A 19,572-nucleotide genomic window follows, 5' to 3' on the forward strand; every position below is an offset into this window, starting at 1 on the left:
TCCGCGCGTCCCTGGCACTGTGTGTGTCACTGCCGTGTGCAGGAGTCCAGCCTGGGGCTCTTGTGCTCGGGGCTGTACAGACACAGACAGAAAAGCCGTCCCTGCAGCCGACAGCTTCCAGGCCCAGCTGAGTGACTGCAGCTGCAAACAGACAGGCAGACGGGGAGCAAGGGAAGAAGGAGACAGCCCTGCCCAGCAGTGCAGGTGGGGATCTCCCAGCACCCGCAGCCTCTCTGCCGTACCGCTTGCTGGAGGACCGTGGTGCAGACGGGTTTGAAGGAGGCAGCTGGGAGCTTTGTGGGTCTCTGTGGAAAGCTGGTCCCAGGTGGGAGGGCCTGCGAGGGAGAGAGCAGGAAATGTGTGTGTGGCTGGTCCAAGAGGCGATGGAGGCTGGGGTGAGGCTGACAGGAGGTGGGACCTGAATGGGGGGAGCAGTTGTGCAGGGCGGTCGCTCATGAAGGGCCAGGTGAGTGCGGAGCTGCAGCCTGTGTTTGAGGAGGTGAGAAGTGGGAGTCAGCGGAGGCTGCAAGGACAGGGGAGCTGTGTGAGCAGCAGGCCAGGAGAAGGCCCATTTCCCAAATGCTGTGCTGACGGAGCAGCTGCAAAGGAGCAGAGAGTGTCGGGGGAGACCCAAGAGCTGCAAACCCTGCCCAGGGCCGGCCATAGCCCCTGTCTGTACCCGTCCAGCAGGGACACACGGACAGAGCTGGTGCACGACCCAGCCCCAGAGCGGAGCCTGCCCGTGTCCGGACTGTGCAGGTCCCAGGCAGGGCACTGCAGCTGGGTTTTGTTCTAAGCAGAAGCAGGGGAAGAGGGAGCTTCGATCCGGGCTGTGCCCAAGGTCCATGCATCAGGGTTTTCCTTCCACTGCACAGAGGCTCTGGGGGAAGTGGGTTCAGTGGTGACTGGGGAAGTGTTGAAACAGCTCCCCCTCTGCCCCACGCCCTGCCCTCGCCTCCGGCTCTGCCCCTCTCCTGCCCCCGCCCCACCTCCTCCTCCAGCAGCGTTGATGGTGACTGCGGTGGGAGTGGAAGCTGGAGGGTGCGAGTGACCCCTAGTGCACCCCCACGTCACTCTGCACTGCACGTTGGTGAGGCCCTGGGACCGGCCATGGGCAGGAGGTCAGAGCAGGGCACCAGCAGGGGCTGCCTGGCCTGACAGTGTGTGGGTCTGACAGGCTGAGGGGAGTCCAGGGGACAATCACTAACCCCTGGGCTGCAGGCAGTGAGGGAGCTGGGAGGGACGCCCCACACTGCAGACGAGTTGTTCCCCCCCGGGGAGGAAGGGCTCGGGTGTGCACAGACCCACCGCCAGGGGAAGGGGGATTGCTGGGCGTTCAGGCCATTACAGCCCCAAAAGCTGCAGCTGCCGCTCTGGCCGAGTCCCTGGGAGCAGGAGGAGCGAGTGGGGCCGAGCTTTGGGCTCCAGGCCCCGTGTGTGTCTCTGCGCCCCAGGCACTTTCTCCCACCCCCAGGGTTCGTCTCCTCTCTCTGTGCCCAGCCCCAGGTGCTCCCCACTGGCGCTTTCTCAGGAGCTCCCCACACGGCATTTAGTGCAGGCAGGGGCCATGTTCTGCCTGTGCTGTTGTGCCGGTGGGGAAGTGCCCAGCTCCCAGGGCAGCAGGAGAAAACGGCACTTTCAACAGCCTCTCTCTGGGCACCGCTGAGCAGGGACCCCGGGGGCTCCAGGGCGGGATGGCCACATGGGCGCCTGCCTCAGGCCCTGTGGCTGGTGCTCCAGACTGATCTATTGCTCCCAGTGTCAGAGAGGGGAGTGTGACATTCATCCCCACAGGCCAGTGTCTGCCCCTTTCCCAGCTGTGCACTGCCCAGCCCGGCCCAGCAGCTGGGACAGAGCAGAGCCCCTGAGCCAGCCTCGGGACAGGCCCTTCCCTCAGAGACAGCTGCCCATGTCAGTGGCTGCAGCTGAGCCAGGGCTGCCCCCACCTTGCCCCTGTCTCTGGCTGGGGCACTGCACCCGGCTGTGTTTGGGGCCCTGCTCCCCCGAGGAAGCCGCAGTGCAGGAGACAGGAGTGAGTGTAGCCCTGTTGGGCCAAACCTGCGACCCTGTGTCCCCGGCTGAGCAGCCAGTGGCAGAAAGGTTCCTGGCAGGACTGACGTTGGTGGATGTGAGAAGCCCATAGGGGTAGCAGGGGAGGTGGCTGAGTGGGGAAGGTGATGCACTAATAATCCGTTGTGCTCTGCATGCCTGGGTTCCGATCCCCTCCTCCCTGCACCTTCCTAGTCACAGGTTTGCTGAGCCCCAGCCTCAGGGTGTGATGTTGCTTCTGACACACCCCCTCCCTGAGCCTGCTGCCTCCCAGCTCCTCTGCTGGGCTCATGCAAAGCACAGACCAGCTCTGTGAGGCTGAGCTGAGCTCTGGCTGCCAAGGGTGGGGGTGGGATGATCTCATTTGCCTGACAGGGCCCAGCCTGTCTCCAATGTCAGCCCAGCAGTGCTCTGCTCACCTCAGTCCCCTGCAGTGCTGCTGCCAGGGCCTCAGCAGGGCCCCACGTGCACCCAGGGGTGCAGTGCTCTGGCAAGGAGGGGGCAGCCCTGGCTCAGGTGCAGCCAGTGAGGGGGAAGGGCACCTCTCCAAGGCTTGAGATGGGGCTCTGGTCTCTCCAGGCTCCTGGGCTGGGCAGTGCACAGCTGGGAGAGGAGCAGGTACTTGCCCAGGGGGAATGAATGGTGCTCTGCCCCTGACAGCAATAGATCCAGCCACAGGGGGAGGGGCAGGTCTCCACTCAGCTGTGCCACCCTGTGCAGCCCTGAGTTCTTCTGTGCTTCCCAGCAGCTGGGGAAAAGCCTCTTTGGGACTCATCTCCTGCCCCACAGTTAAGAGGCCCCTCTGGGGGAGTGGCTGAGTTTCTGTCCCATTTTGAGGCTGGCTGCAGAGCACATGCTGCTTTGCAGGGGGGAGCAGCCAGGCCCTGTGATCTTTAGGGAAGTCCTCTGGCCACATGGAGTCCTGGCCCTCCCCTCCTCTTGTGCTGGCCTTGGGTGCTCGGTAGCATTAGGGCATCCCATGAAGGTGTCATGAAGGTGTCAGAACTAGCAGCCCCTGCTCCAAGGGCCCAGAGGGGGACAGATGAGTTGTGCTCTAACCTGGAACTCTTCCTCTCACCTGCTGTCCCCTGACTTTCTTAGCCTGCTCTGGATGGTCCTTCCTTTAAATGCCGTGTGTGCAATAGGAATAGCCTGGCAGCTCCAGGTACAGGCACCACTTGTGTGGCAATCAGGAGAAGCTGTGAAAAACACAGCCTCAGTGCTCATGTGTCTCTACACAGACTGGTAAGTTCCAGGGTCCCAACCTATTGCAGCCATGTTGGTGAATCAGCCCAGCCAGAGACCTGTCTAGCTCCAGTGGGCCTCACTCATCCAGTAGGAGGAAAAAACACTTCCTCAGGTGCACCTGTGGATAAAGAAGCCCAAGCTTTGGAGAGACAGAGATTTACAGCAACAACACAACCAACAAGGAGACCACTGAGATTTGAACTCAGATTGCAGAGATCAGAGTCCTGCTGTTTACACCCCAGGACCTACCAAATGGAATTTCTGGGGGCACCTGTGACTCTTGACAGGCTGGCACCCTGCACTCCATGCCACCTTCCAGCTGTTTCACCTCTCAGGAAACTCCTTCCTGCCCCATTTCTACCACTCTTCTTCCTGAGACATTGAGCCCAGCCCGTCTTGCTGCTGGCTCCACCTGGCTGTAAGGTGACATTTCTCTGAAGCCCCCAGAAGGATGAAAAGGGTCAATTTTTCTTTCACAATAACCAGCCTGCAGAGAATTAACAGAAGTGCAGAGACTGGGGAGCTTGGTGGTGCTTGTGTATGAATATCTAGCTGAGGGAGGACATAATGGCCTTGGCTGTGAATTCCCAGAGTAATTAACGTCCTCTCTCCACACATATTTACAAAGTGTGCAGAGACCTTTCCTGCTGGAAGTGAAATATTTGATAGACTCTGAATGAGAACCTCTTTGCAGAAATGAGACCCAAAATTCCTGATATCAGTATCAACTGTCAGTTTCCCTGTGTAGCCAGGTTTCAACAGAGGGAGGGGTTTGCTAGGTTTATCTGCATTGGCACTGGCAAATGTTAAGGGTTCATCTCCATTTTCAGGATTCCCACACTATAGAAATCCAGAGTATGGTGGTTAAGGTGAGACAACTCTTGTCATACAAGTGGCTGCCTTTTAAAAGGGGAGCATGGATTAGAAAGAAGATCACTTCATCTGAAATCAAACACTACTAATGGCCCACACCCACATTTCACTCTTGCTTGAATCACTAATCTTCAGGTCCCTGTAGGACAACCTCTTCTTCCCCAGGCTCCTTTTTCTGTCCCAGCCTGGAGTAGTTTTTCAAAAGGGGGTTGATTAAACTTTCTCTGCCCAGCTGCACAACACAGCTTGTCCACTGACCTTGCTTCTCCCACTCACAGAGCTACCATCACTCAGGGAGGCAGATTTGCTTTGTGTGTGGGACAGTGTTCTTCTATCTGCTTGGAGTCTCTTCAGTAATTATAAAGAAGTAGGAGAAAATCTACTGAAGGACATCAGCTCATCTGGCAGGTGTGGCTGGGTTTGCATTTAGGGTAGGTAAGTCTTCTATCTGGAGCATTTGATTATCTAGCCTGCCCTGTGAGTGACAGATAATAGAGCTTCTACTATATTAATATGTCACAGCTTATGAAAATATAAACATGGGGTTGAAGACACATGGAGTTGAAATCCATTGTAAACTTTCCCACAGAGCTGTCAGTACCAGCAGTGGGAGTTCATCTGGGTAAACGTAGGAGTGTGGAAGGCTGGGAGTGGGTGTGATAACCCTTAAAAGCTCGCTTGTTGGTCTAGGGGTGTAATTTTCTTTCCAGGTGAGTGTGATCTGGGGTTCAAATCCCCAATAAGCCCTTTGGGGGCTGGGGGCGGGGGGGAAGCTGTTCTAGATTTGATTTTCCCAAATAGGGAGGAATTGGTCGAGAACTTGAAAGTGGAAGGCAGCCTGGGTGAAAGTGATCATGAAATCATAGAGTTCACAACTCTAAGGAAGGAAAGAGGAGAAAACAGCACAATAGAGATAATGGATTTCAGGAGGGCAGATTCAGGTAAACTCAGAGAGCTGGTAGGTCAGGTCCCATGGGATTCAAAAGTGAGGGGAAAAACAGCTGAGGAGAGTTGGCAGTTTTTCATAGGGATATTATTAAGGGCCCAAAAGCAAGCTATCCCGCTGCGTAGGAAAGAGAGAAAATATGGCAAAAGACCAGCTTGGCTTAACCAGGAGATCTTGCATAATCTCAAATAAAAAAGGAATCATATAAAAAATGGAAACAAGGAGAAATTCCCAAGGATGAATACAGGCAAATGACACAAGAATGCAGAAGCAAGAAAGGCTAAGGCACAAAATGAGCTAAAATGAGCTACAGGAATAAAGGGAAACAAGAAGGCTTTTTATAAATATTTTAGAAAGAAGAGGAAGCCAAGGGACAGGGTAGGGCCATTGCTCAGCGAGGAGGAAGAAACAGTAACAGGGAACTTGGAAATGGCAGAGATGCTTAATGACTTCTTTGGTTTGGTCTTCACTGAGAAATCAGCTGAACGAAGGCCCAACATAGTGAACGCAAGTGGGAAAGGGGTCGGGTTAGAAGTTGAAATGAAAAAAGAAAAATTTAAAAATCACTTAGAAAATTAGATGTCTGCAAGTCACAAGGGCCTGATGAAATGCATCCCAGAATACTCAAGGAGCTGATAGAGAAGGTATCTGACCTTTAGCTATCATCTTTGGAAAATCATGGGAGACAGGAGAGATTCCAGAAGACTGGGAAAGGGCAAATATAGTGCCAATCTATAAGAAGGGGAATAAGAAAAACCCAGAAAACTACAGGCCAGTCAGCTTACCTTCTGTGCCAGGAAAAATAATGGAGCAGATAACTGAAGAAATCATCTGCAAACACTTGGAAGGTGGTAAGGTGATAGGGAACAGCCAGCATGGATTTGTAAAGAACAAATCATGTCAAACCAATCTGATAGCTTTCTTTGATAAGATAACGAGCCTTGTGGATTGGGAGAAGTGGTAGATGTGGTATACCTAGACTTTAGTAAAGCTTTTGATATGGTCTCGCATGATATTCTTATTAAAAAAAAAACAGGCAAATACAATTTAGATGAGGCGACTATAAGGTGGGTGCATAACTGGCTAGATAACCGTACTCAAAGAGTAGTTCTTCATGGTTCTCAAGCCTTCTGGAAAAGTATAACAAGAGGGGTTCTGCAGGGGTCTGGTTCTGTTCAATATCTTCATCAACAATTTAGATATTGGCATAGAAAGTACACTTATTAAGTTTGCAGATGATACCAAGCTGGGAGGGGTTGCAACTGCTTTGGGGGACAGGGTCATAATTCAAAATGATCTGGATAAATTGGTGAAATGGTCTGAGGTAAACAGGAGGAAGTTTAATAAGGACAAATGCAAAGTGCTCCACTTGGGAAGGAACAATCAGTTTCACACACACAGAATGGGGAGAGACAGTCTCGGAATGACTACAGCAGAAAGGGATCTAGGGATTATAGTGGACCACAAGCTAAATATGAGTCAAGAGTGTGATGCTGTTCCAAAAAAAGCAAACATGATTCTGGGATACATTAACAGGTATGTTGTGAAAAAGACACGAGAAGTTATTCTTCCGGTCTACTCTGCGCTGGTTAGGCCTCAGCTGGAGAATTGTGTCCAGTTCTGGGCATCGCACTTCAAGAAAGATGTGGAGAAATTAGAGAGGGTCCAGAAAAGAGTGACAAGAATAATTAAAGGTCGAGAGAATGTGACCATTGAAGAAAGGCTGAAAGAATTGGGCTTGTTTAGTTTGGAAAAGAGAAGACTGAGGGGGAACTTGATAGTGGTTTTCAGGTATCTAAATGGGTGTCATAAGGAGGAGGGAGAAACCTTGTTCTTTTTGGCATCTGAGGCTAGAACAAGAGGCAATGGACTTAAACTGCAGCAAGGGAGGTTAAGGTTGGACATTAGGAAAAAGTTCCTAAGTGTCAGGGTGGTCAAACAGTGGAATAAATTGCCTGGGGAGGTTGTGGAATCTCCATCGCTGGAGGTATTTAAGAATAGGTTAGATAGATTTCTATCCAGGATGGTCTATAGACAGTATTTAGTCCTGCCACGAGGGGAGCTGCCTGGAACTGATGGCCTCTTGACATCCCTTCTTGTCCTTGTATTTTATGATTCAGAGTCTTCCACGTGAGTCTCTTTTTTTTTTGGAAAAGCCATGCTCCAGGTGAGGCTTGAACTCACAACCTCAGCATGTCTATTGCAGTACTGCTCTATAAGTACTGTGCGCTAACCCATTGCGCTACTGGAGCCGTGTTTTTGGTGGTGGCGGCCCATATGACTTAGGGGTCAGGTCATATTTCAGCCCCAGGACCTGTTTGGACAGGTCACAGCCCTTCACCTCCATCACATCCATGTTGCCGAACGCCACTATGGCCTTGGGACCCAGCAAGGGAGTGACACAGCGGAGCCTGTCTGCGGGGCCAGTCTGGGGCAGATCACAAACCCTCTCCAAGGCTGTGACATGACATCAGTATCCTCCCCCTCTTAACACCAGGGCAGCAGTTTGAGTCCAGTTTCCCCACAACACTGGCAGCTTGGGGCCCATCCCCACTTACCCCTGCTCAGCCCCCTTGGCTGCCTCTCCTCCAACTCCAGCTCATGCTTCTGCTGTTTCTAGCCAGACAGAATTCCCCTGCTCTCCTCTGTCCTGCCCCTCTGAGGTGCTCCAGAGCACAAAGGACCAAAGGAAGCAGCCAAGTCTTGGAATGCCTGAGAGCACAGATGCACTAATCTCAAGCACAGTCTTTGATGCCTCAGAGCACAGATGTCCTGCCTCATCATGACCCTGAACGGCCTGAAACCAGACAACAAAAGACAAATGGGCTAGCAGACGACCAGGGCCTCAGGCTGCCCTTGGCTTGTACCGGTGACTGATACGCCTGCACATCGTCCCAGGAGAGGAATCTCACGTCCATAAGGAAAGAATATCTAAATTATCTCCACCTCACAGGTGTGAATTAAGTCCTTGAAACTCCTTGTGAGAACTGGCATCACGAGACAATCTAACACAATTGGCATCTTTAAGATAAGGAAGAGTGAACTTGACCCAAGTGGTATAAAGAAGGGGCCGGAAGCCCCCTCTAATTGAGCTCTAATCACCTAACCCTGCCAGTCAGGAAGGTCTTTGCCTCCCGAGGTCCCAGGGGACTCCATCCTCGTTCTCTTCTTCCCGAGGGACTGAGTGACAGACGCTGGCCACGCCAAGACAGGTAACACAGCGGTGAGAATAAGATCTGCGATGTGTTTTGCTTGTGCGTTCATTTAATAATAGATCTATGAATTAAAGTACTTTTGTTACATGCTCACTACTTGTAACTAAGCAGTAAAAATCTAAGCCTTGTAACTGTAAGAGTTCAGCTTTTTTATCAAATAAATAGTAACTGGTTAAGATTTAACCTGACTCCTCCTGTTACTGTGCAAATGGAACACAAATAAAAGAACCCAGCTGGTTTTCGGCTTTATTAGCATGGTCACTGGTGAGGCACACTGAGAGGTGAGCACTGGGTCGTGCCGCCTCCTTGGGGCAGACTCTTGGAGCACCTGTCAGCCTCCCTGGCTGCCCTCTGCGAAGGGACTGTCTGTCCTAGCAGTCAAAGACTTGGGTGAAGGAGGCTCTCAGTACAGCCTTTGGGGCACCCTTCAGCCTCCCTGGCTGCCAGCTGCGAAGGGACTTTCCATCCAAGCAGTGAAAGACTTGGGTGATAAATCCTTGGGGCATCCGTCAGCCACTCCTGGCTGCCCGCTGCGAAGGGACGGCCTGTCCTAGTAGTTAAAGACTCGGATGAAGTGACGGGACACGTGGTATCTCACCAGACCATCGGCTAACACTGTTCCACACAGTTGCTGTGGGTAAGGCACTAAAAGGATGGAGGTTTAATTCCCAGCCCTGCTCCAGACTCCCTGTGGCACTTGGAGAAAATCACTGACAATTACTGCTGCTCAGCATCTCTCGGTGTAAAATGAGGTATAGGACAAAGGGGCTCCTTGTTAAACATCCATCCTCAACAGCACAAGGCTCAGAAAGATTGTGCTTGGTTGGCTGGTGTGAGGCAAAGGGATTGTTTTCCCTGCCCAGGTGCTCCTGTGCAGCTGCTCAGCAAGGAGAGGGCAACCAGCCCTTTTCTTTCTTTCATCTTCCTGGGGCATTAACACTCCCCCCTTTGCGCACAAAGCCGGCCTGGCACCCAGCACAGCAGGTTCTGGTCACTGGGCTTCTGAAGGTTCTAATCAGCTTGGATCCCTGGTGCCTAGAATTTCCCATCAGTATTGTGCTTCAAACCGCTGCCTGCCCCCAAAGCCAGACTGCAAACCTGCTCTGCTGCAGGAGCTGCGAGGGACCCATTTCCACACCCCAGGGAAACAGGAATTCAGCCCGAGTTTTCTGGAAGGAGAAAGTGACGCAGATGAACCTTTGTTTTGAACAGAAATCTGTAAGGCCCAGGAGGGCCGGGTCCCAGCAGCTTTCTGCCCCAAATGGGCTTCTTTTGCTGGGGGGCAAGCAAGCAGGAAGAGGGAGGGGGCACTGGAGAAACTTAGCTCCTGTCCTGACACTGCTTTGGAAAAGAAGGAATAAGGACACCAGTTCCACTGCAGAACGTGGGCATTAATCACACTGCTCTTGCATGCAGAGGAAGTGCTCTACCCATTCAGCTAATTTCCCTCTGCCTGTTTGAGCATCCTGACCCACCAATCTCATTCTGGAGGCCACAGTATCCTCGCAGCTGCCTGTACTTCTGGCTCAGGCACACAAAGGCTGTGTCTGCACAGCAACGTTAGTCCTGAGTAAGCAATGCCAGAACTGCTGAATCTGATGCAGCGCAGCTCCACACAACATGGATTTCAAACTACTGCTCAGCTGTTTTGTCATACAGCATTTGCAAACAATAGAGACTGTTGTGAATTCGAGCTCTTGGATGGACTTTGGCTTATTTTGAGCAAGGCTCTATTCCCTGGCTGCAGAGCCCCCATTTCAAGAGAGCTATTTGGAATATTTGACACAGGTGGAATCATGATCCCAAGAGACACTCAGCCAGTTCTGTGTTCTCTCTCTCTGTTTCCTTTGGGATCCTGGTCTCAGGCAGGAAAAGTCTCTTCTTCCCTGCCCTAGAGAGGAGAAATTGATATTTCCATCGCCCTCAGCGAGGAGAAGAGGATTTTCTTCTCTTCACTTCCATCCCCACCTGCCCAGAGAGGAGAGGAAATAACCCTTCACCAGCTGAGTGGCCCCTCAGCACTCTGTAGCTTCATGTCTGTCCACATCAGCTCCCTGGGCCTATCAATGAGCTCCACATATCCAGGGGAGAGGAAGGAAATGAGGAGCTCGTCGTACTCACACCTACTTCTTTATAATTACTGATGAGGCCCCAAGCGGACGGCAGAGCTGCTCCCCCTGAGTCCTCGGCATCTTCCGCACCCGGAGCTCCCTTCTGGCAGCCCAAATCCCAATTTTCCACCACCTTCCTAAAGCCCGAACTCCCAGGCAGAGCCCTCACACTGCTGCACCCCAAGCCTCTGCCACAACCCAGACCCCCTCCCCCCTCAGACCCTTGGCCGCACTCCCACCACAGGAGTTGTGTTCTGTGCACCAGGGTGAAGCTGAGGTGTCACACATCAGCTGTGTATTGCACTGCCCTCTGCCTCGCGACGCACAAGCAAATTCACACCACTCAGGGGAGGAGAAATTTGAAGAGACTCCAGCTGGGTCAAGGGCTTAACTAGGCTCTGCCTCTGGGCCCCTGGTGTCCTGGGTCACTCCCAGAGCAGGCTCCCCCCTCGCTCTACTTCCCCCCACCAGGCCCTACTGCCAGTGGATGAGAGCGTCCGAGGGATGCTGTATGTGCTCTCTGCGCTCTCCGAGGACAATGGAGCCTTTACGAACTGGAAGGGAAGGTTCTTCCCCGGTGAGATGCTCCCAGCCCTGCGCCAAAAGCCCTGGGCCAGGCCGTTCTAGTGACCGCGCTGTCAGCTCTGCCTGTGTTCTCAATCCAACCACAGAGCTAACGCAGCAGCCGTGCCTGAGCCTGGCCAGGTCTGTCCTGCCCTGGAAGCCACCTCACCCTCCTGAGTGGGAAAAGGGGATGAGGAAACACTCGTGCTTCATGACGGCTGAGGAGACAGGAGGCCTTCATCCCTCACACTTGTGCTTGACTTCTAGGCAGGCAGCCACACCCCTTCACGGCCTAGACCAATGCTTAACAATCTGTGTCCCGTCGCTCACGTGCCAGTCCTTGGGGTTCCACATGTGCATCCCATCAGACCTTCTGTTTATCATCGCCCACGCGCAGGGTGGCCACATTCCACTGGTTTCACTCCGCCTACTGTTTCTTCCGACCGTTGTTACCAAAGCAACATACACACAGACCAAGGACAGGTAAAACGAGATGCGTGTTCCCAGCACATCCCACTGACGCTGAGAGCCGTGTGCTCCCTCTGCATCTATTCCGGGGGCTGCTCTGGTTCAATGGGCACACCCCAGAAGGCCTCAGGAGACAAGCGCTTTTAGCCAGAGTACCTATGTCAGCAGACCATGTGCATTAAAAGCCTTTTGCAGCCCGCTAAGATGAAGGAGGGGCAATCATGCATCCAGTTCGTGAGCTTAGGTTACACAGCTGTGGGGCTAGGGTCTTGGGCCCATCAGTAGGGAGTCTTGTATACAGTTAGCAGAGAATGGTTTTGACTCATCAACCTCTGCGTTATGGGTACAGAACACTTCTGCTCTACCACTCTGCTCAGCTGAGTTGGGGCTACCCAGCATGCAGTCTGGTGAGTATCCTGCACTGATGCTGACAGAAGGCGAGTATTCTGCTGGCAAGTGGCTTTGCAGCTCATGGGGTGTCCTTGAGGCTGTTAACTGGAACGATGGTGATTGAAGCCCACCCAGGGATGGTGCTGTTAAGTCTGCTACTGAGTACCTTCGTGTGAGCTCCCACATTACTGGAAGCAACCTTCCCTCTCAGCTTCTCACCCAAAAGAGCACGCTGTGCCAAATCTTTACAATCCAAAAGTGAAAGATTTCTTCAGAAATAAGAAAGGGACAAAACGTTGACAGTCAAGTGATTAGAGCCATCGAATTACAGACCCCTTGATGCAGGCTAGTAGCACAGACAGAGTAAACTGCCAGCTTGAGAAAACAAGTCTCTGACCTCCTCCTCTCTTAGCGTGGCTCAGAAGGCCTCTGGAGCTCAGTTCAGAGCAGAGAGGTTTCACAAGAGAGGAGCTGGAATAAAGACCAAAGTGGAGGCACCCACAAGGCTTTCTCCTCAGCTCTCTAGCTCGTGTGGAGGGAATTGCGTTGTTTTCATCTGTGAAACTAGATTCCAAGAAGAAGTCTGCCACATAAAGAAGTTACCTGTCCACGCACAACACAGTCCTTTGTCGGTAGCAGCCATTGCTTACAAACTCCACTCAACATTCACAGTAAAAACCTCAGAAGTGGACTGGCACCTATTAAAGCGCATTGTCAGTCACTCGACCAGCAAGCTTTGCAAAGAGTTTGGCCAAGCCGTCGGAAGTCTCCCAGAAGCAAACATTTGACGTTCTTGTTCGCAGCCAAAACTCAGAACTTCAAATCCAAAAAAGAGACGTGCCTGTGAGGAGTGGAAAAAAATGCAACAAATCATCAGTTTTTGATACGTACCTTCCCTGACCCACTTGTACAAGATTTGGTGCAAACAGAGGAGTTGTGGCAATGATTTGTCTCTTCATCTGACAATCTAATACTGTCACCCCTGTCTCAGGCCTTGCCAGGAGAGCGCAGCCATGCTCCCCAAGCCTGAGTCACCTCTGGTCTGAGAGAGCGCAGAGCCAGGTGTGCCAACGGCAGAGTGAAGTGGGAGCCTCGTCTCTCTCCCCTCAGGGCCAAGCACAGCTGCCGAGCACCCCAAGAGCCTCCCTCGTGCACTCCCTCAGCAGCCACCCGCACAGCCTTCTGGGTGGGAAAAGGGGCCAGGAATCACTGGTGCCTCTGGCTGGCAAAGGAGGCAAGAGGCTCTCACCTCTCACGCACCAGCTGTGGGAGTCTTGGCAGGAGGGGATGCGGGAGAGAGCTGGAGGTGCGTAGTCTGGGTGATTGAGGGGCTGTATGTGTGTGTGCAGCTCCCCAGGGATGCACACGGCCCTGTGTTCCCTGCCGCTCCAAGGCACTGATCCACACCCATCCCATTGCCCACTAACCCGCCCAGTCAGAGTGGAAGTGAAAAGCCTCCAGCAGCGACTCCTTACACTGCCATTCCCTGTGCAGGCGGGAGATGGAGGGGGAGCAGCAGCAGCCGGTGGAGCCCTGACCCTGCCTCTGCTCTGTGCGCCAGTCTGAACGTTCACAGGGAAGTGGCTCAGATGGAGACAGGGAACTCCCAAGACCCCCTTGGCAGCCAAGTCCTTCTACCCAACTTCAACAGTCCTTGTACAACTGGCTGGACAAATATCTCCCTGGTGCTACTCAGATTCAAACCCACTGAAAGACGTGTCCAGAGCCAAAGCTCATCGCCTCCGATACAAAACACGTCCTTGCACACACAGCGCAATCACCACCAGTGACTCATCAGCACCCCATGGACACCTCATTGGCACACTGTGTCCAAGATTTCTGAGTAACACGCAGCAACGTTTGCACCACTGAGCTACATAGTAATCAGGTAACAACACATTAACAACCAGGTTGCTCCCTTAAACTTGTCCCAGCCTCTTCTGTTTCAGTCTTCTGACCATCTTTGTTGCTTGCAGTAAAGGTGGTGATGAAGAAAGAGAAACCTGGGCCTGTGTTTGGCTTTTCTCCCCTCACTTCCTATGTCTTTGGGGAACACGAGCCTAGGCAGGTCTGGGGGCATTGTGGAGTCTCCAGGCAAAGTTGAGCCATTCTCCTGGGGTGGCCTCATGCAAGTGAGTCGCAGGATTGTAACTCCCTTGTTGAGTGATTGTAATGTCCATTTAGCAGCAACCGACCTTGTCTCTGCCAATAGCTGGTGCCTCCGAAACCCACAGCTTATTACAGCAAAAACCATCCAACACAATTCTTAACGTTCCCTGTGCATTAAGGATTTCATAAATTTCTTCAAAGAACACTAGAACTGGAGGAGACCTCAAGAGGTCATTGAGTCCAATTTCCTGACTTCTCGGCAGGACCAAGCCCTCTCTAGACCATTCGGATATGTGTCTAGTTCTTAAATATCTCCAGTGATGGAGATGGCACAACCTCCCGAGGTAACTTATTCCAGTGTTTAACCACCCTGACAGTTAGGAAGTTTTTCCGAAGGTCTACGCTAAACCTCCCTTTCTTCAGTTTCAGCGCATTGCTCCTTGTTCTATCCTCAGAGGCCAAGAAATGTGATTTTTCTCCCTCTTCCTTGTAACCCTCTTTGAGGTACTTGAAAACCTCTATTATGTCCCTCTAAGTCTTCTTTTGTCTCAACTAAACAAACCCAATTCTTTCAGTCTTCCCTCATAGCTCACTTTCTTTAGAGCTTTCATCATTCTCATTGCTCTTCTCTGGACCTTCTCCAATTTTTCCACTTCTTTCTTGAAACGTCATGCCCAGAACTGGACACAGTACTCCAATTGAGGCTTTTTGAGCACTGAGTAGAGCGGAAGAATGACTTCTCATGTCTTGCTCACAACTCTTCTGTTAATACATCCCAGAATCATGTTTGCTTTTTTTGCTACAGCATCATCCTGTTGATGCATATTTAGCTTGTGGTCCAACTATGAACCCTGAGGCTGTTTCTGCAGTTCTCCTTCCAAGACAGTCACTTCCTCACTGGGCCGCTTTCTATTTAAGATCACACTGACATACGCAGGAGGGAGATGGATGTTACTGGCTCCTCTTCCCAGCTGTAATATATCACACTCCCTTTGAAGCCCAAGTTGTATTTCCTGAGTGCAGCTGCAGCCCTCTGCTCCAGCAATTGAGCCTATGAAGGGTTCCCCACAATTTCTCTAAGGTTTTCCAGCCGTGTGTGCCTGATGCATTGTTGATGGAATTGGGGAGATGGAAAAGTCATTGCGCAAGAGCTTTTGTAGGGGAGTGCTTCTCATGCTTGCCTATGACACAAGGTATTGTTGGTTCAAAACCAGGCTGTATCATCAAAGCTGTTGTTATTCTGCCTCCCCTTTATGCTGGTCTCCTTCTGCCCCTTCCTGTCCCTCTCATTAGCCCAGCTCCTGTGTGACAGAAGATGGAGACCTCAGCTGAGCATTCCCGCTGCTGTCAGCATGGGGAAGCTACAGGAGTTAAATCAGTCACTTCCAGGAGGCTTGAATCTTGGGCTCCCTACCCTTGGAGGTTCGCCTGTGGAGGCCGGCTCTCCCTGCTGGCCTCCTTTGCTTGAGTTGCTGAAGGAAGAAGTGAAGCAGGAATCGGGGGCGGGCAGGGGAGAAGGAAGCCCAGCTGAGTAAGGCAGGGGGGAAGCTGAGTGCTTCAGACCCATAAATGGAGCACCACCCTTTCCTCTGCCAAAGCCTGTGCAGGTGAGGCTGCCTGAGGGGAGGAAGAATCCTGTGTCTGTCTCATAGCATGTCAGGGGTGGCTAATGGCAGCCCAGGGGTGGCTAATGGAAGCCCGGGGCAGAGGTGGGTGTCTGAGTGGAAGGAAAAGAAGCAAAGCTGCGTCCAAGAGGCCAAGACCCACCACTCCATTGTGGCAAAGCTGGGTGGGCAGAAGTGGGTTTGAGGGGGCACCCTGTCAGCCTCAGGGTACTGAGAAGCACTGACCCTTTGCAGCTGAGCCAGGGGAGTGGTTCATAGCTTTGGGCATGGCTGGATGTGAGCCACTAGACACCACTAAGCCCCAGCCAGCTTGTGTAGGAAGCAGATCTGAGGCAATTGTCCTATATATAGGCGGTAAGGTAGGGGGGAAAATGTTTGCATCATTCACATATCACAAGCTCATTTCTATGTGGGCAGAGTTTCTATTTTGGGTGATCAATATGTCTGTCTGTCTGTCTGTGTTTCAGAACTTCTGCTATGTCTCTGGGTCACACTCAAAGCCAGTTGGGCAACGCACTGCCTAGCTTGCTCAATGGCCCCTCCTGTAGCATCTCCTATCCAGTTGGCCCAATGAGAAAGCCAGGAATACAGCTGAAGGCTACACAAGTAGCTCTGACCATGCCCATGCACAGAACCCAGAGCCTTCCAGGCCACATGCTGAACAGCTTTTGCCTGGGACAAAGGAGCCAGAAATCACATGGCAACAGGAAGACGAGGGAGCTGCATCTTCCCCAGCTTGTCTTCATTCCTGCGTCTTCTCTCTGGGGTAATTGTTCTCCAACTGGAGCACTGAGAAAAGCACCGAAAGACCCACCCCAGCTGTGGCTGGATCACGGAGAGACTTTCAGTCCTGCAAACTCCCCAGAACTGCTTGGAATCGGAAGGTCTGGGAGGCTTTGTGTGCCTGTGACCTGCCATTTAACAGCTCCCATCCTCTTCAGTTGTGTTCTCTTCAGAATAAACCTTTTGTTTCACACACTAAAGGGTGGGGTGGCCTGTGGGGTCAGAAGAACATTTTTGTACGTGAGCAGGGGGGTTAAATTGATTCTCACTGTCCCAGACCTAGTTCCTGATTGGGAGTCAGAGAACTGGGATCAAATCAAGCCCTGAGAGGTGGCCAGTGCCTTCAGCAGGGGCAACATTGCGCATTTCCAGGGAAGATGGACCCAGACTCACCAGAATCAGGACTCCAGGCATCTCTGGGCCCACTGCCTAGTTCTACAGCACCAACCCATTGCCCCAACCCCTCCAGCCAGCTCAGCCAAAGTCCTGGATCCAGCAGGCCTGAGTCACCCCTGCTCTCTCTTTTGCATGGGATGAGAGAGGGAAGCAGCACAGAGGGCTTGCCAAGGCAGCGCTAGAAGGTGCCTCTGACGTTGAACTGTGACTGCAGGAAGCAGAGCCCTGAATGGTGCCCTTCACACCTCCCCAGCTGCTCCTTACGCATTTGAACAGGCTGGTATTGCACGCTGGGCACCTCTCACCCTCAGCTGGCAGCAGCACTCTGCCCTCATTGCTTCCCTGCAGCTGCTCTTTCTCCCGGGACCCCTCTCTCCACCCTGGACTTCCTTTGCATGTGGCCCCACGGCACTTCCTCCAGTCAGAGACTGAGCTGTCCAGGCCCATTCCTGTGGAGATGAGATTCGAACCATGGAAGCCTGGTGCTGGGAGGGACCTCAGGAGGTCATCCAGTCCAGTCCCCTGCCTAAAACAGGATCAATCTCAACTAAATCATCCCAGCCAGGGCTTGCTCAAGCCAGGACTTGAAAACCTCTAGGGATGAAGATTGCACCACCCGTCTAGGTAAAGCACTGCAGTATTTCACCATCCTCCTGGAGAAGTAAAAGCAGCACGACCCGAACGCTGGGCTATTACTGCTACAGCCTGGCTTTGAACCAAACTTGCTGTAGCCACAATGCAGAGCACTAACCACTGCAGGATCACAGGAAGCTTTTGGATGCCTGCTGGGGGCATTTTCCTTTCTCAGGCTTCACCTGACAGTCTGACGTGAGGCTAGAAAGCCTGGGAAGGTGATGGAGAGCAAAGAAAGCCAGTGCAGCTGTTGGGGAAAGCTGGTGCCCTTGGCAGAGTGTTCCTACTGTCCCTTGCTGTGCGAGGTCAGTGTTGAGAACCTGGGGAATCCTCTCCTCGCCCACACCCAATCTGCAGCCCCTCCCTTAGCCTGGGGTAGTAACTCTGGCTTGTTCCCTGCCAGCCATTCAGCCTGTTTCCCTCACCTCTGTCCTTCTCCTGCCCAGAGGGGTCAGGGGAAGGACAAGAGGAAACACCTTTCAGTAGCCAGAAAGGGGCTTCAGCTCATGAGTTTGGTGCTCTGAGTACCAGGCTCTGGCCAGCTGAGCTCTCCAGCCTGCAGAGAAGCACCTCCCAAGGGGCCTTTTTGGAAATGAGCAACAGGCAGCTGCAGGGCCCCTGGCCACTGGAATGAGATTTTCTCCCCTCCCCCACCAGCCTGGCCTCCCCTTTCAGCCTCTGTCACCCACCCCCGACTGCTCTGAGCCCAGCTGGGGGTTCCCTCAGCCCCGGCTGCCCCTTGCCAGCTGTCCCGGGCCCCTGCAGTGTGTCCCTCAGACCCTGTCGCTCCCACCCCTCCCCACTGCCCTGAGCCCCTTGTCCCCTCAGACCCTGCCGACCCCCCCACTGCCCTTTCCCCCTCCTCCTTCAGGCATAACCCCTGGCTGGGCTCCCCCTCACACCTGCCACCTCTCCCCACTGGCAGCCGCCCTCCCCCTCCCTCTGCCCTGCACAGTCACCAGCTGAGACCTTGGCCCTGCCCAGGGGCTGGGTGAGAACAGAGACAGCCTGTGGGTGCAGCGCCTGCCAGGGGGGATCCTGCCCCGCTCCCACCTGCACCATTCATGTCCCTGCAGGGGTTTTGCTCCCAGCAGGACAAGGACATTTCGAGGGGAAGCAAAGGGAAGCCACAGGAGGGGTCCCAGGCTGCTCCCAGGCAGTGTGGGTGCATCAGTTTGGCACTGGGGGCAGCTGGGGGAGGGGGAATTACCACTGGGGGGCAGAGCTGGGTGTGTGCACCTGGGAGTGAGACTCTCCCTGTCGCTCACTAGCGTGGGGTGTCTCTGCGGTGGCAGGGCTGGGGCAGGAGCTGCTCCCGCAGACAGGGCAGAACGTGGCTCCTGCCGGCTCAGGCAATTGTGTGTGTGTTACAAATGTGCTGCAGGAGCTGGTTAGCACTGACCTGTCTGGAGAGGGCCAGGAGGCAGCACACACTGTGACCGGGATTCCCTCGTGCTCAGTGGCCCAGGACTTAGTGCTGAGCACTGGGCTGCACAGACCTGTTGGTGAATAAGAAGAAACAAGGGCGTCACCTCCCTGCCTTAGTAACAGACAAAGGGCTTTGGGGTTCCTCCCATGCTCCCCAGGCCCCTCTGCAGCCACCTCAGCCGTCCACCTGTCAGTGTCTGTTACTTCTTCCTCCAGAAGGACGGCAGCCGCCTCCTGCAGCTCTGAACTCTCCAGCACAGCCCAGAGGTGCTGCAAAGCAGGTGAGAGGCAGCCAGAAATATTTGGCCAGGCACCACTGGGTGCTGCTTTCCTCATCCCCACGTACCTGGGAGGTCCATGGCCAGGGGAGCCACAGAGCCTCTCTGGGACTTTTCTCCTCACTCGTTTGGGTTTTGTCAGTGACAAACAAAGGGATGTGAGAGGAGAGTAACTCTCCCTCTCCTGCCCTGCCCCACTGCCACCTTCTGTGTGCACAGACAGCCCCAGAGAGCCCCAGCGCTGGGAGGATCAGACTCTGCTCTTGCAGCCAGAGGAGTCACCTTCCCAACACCAGTCCCAGCTCCCTTTGCCTGAGCTCTGCTCTGTACCCGGACTCTTCCCAATGCCCCTCTCCCATCAGCCTTTACCTTCCCCAGCAATGACTGGGATTGCCAAGGGAGGGCTCTTCTGTTCCCCACACAAATGTAGGAAAACATTGCCAAAGACGTGCAGCA

General features: G+C 53.3%; 1 non-coding gene across 1 annotated transcript; it reads right to left on the minus strand.

The window, feature by feature from the left end:
- Positions 1-7,275: 7,275 nt before the first annotated feature.
- On the minus strand, positions 7,276-7,368 carry TRNAI-UAU (transfer RNA isoleucine (anticodon UAU)). Its single transcript is given in 2 exon segments — positions 7,276-7,311; positions 7,331-7,368. It is a non-coding gene; the product is annotated as a tRNA-Ile (tRNA).
- Positions 7,369-19,572: the final 12,204 nt, after the last annotated feature.

Source organism: Carettochelys insculpta, chromosome 19, assembly GCF_033958435.1.
Source record: "Carettochelys insculpta isolate YL-2023 chromosome 19, ASM3395843v1, whole genome shotgun sequence".
Lineage (NCBI taxonomy): Eukaryota > Metazoa > Chordata > Testudines > Carettochelyidae > Carettochelys > Carettochelys insculpta.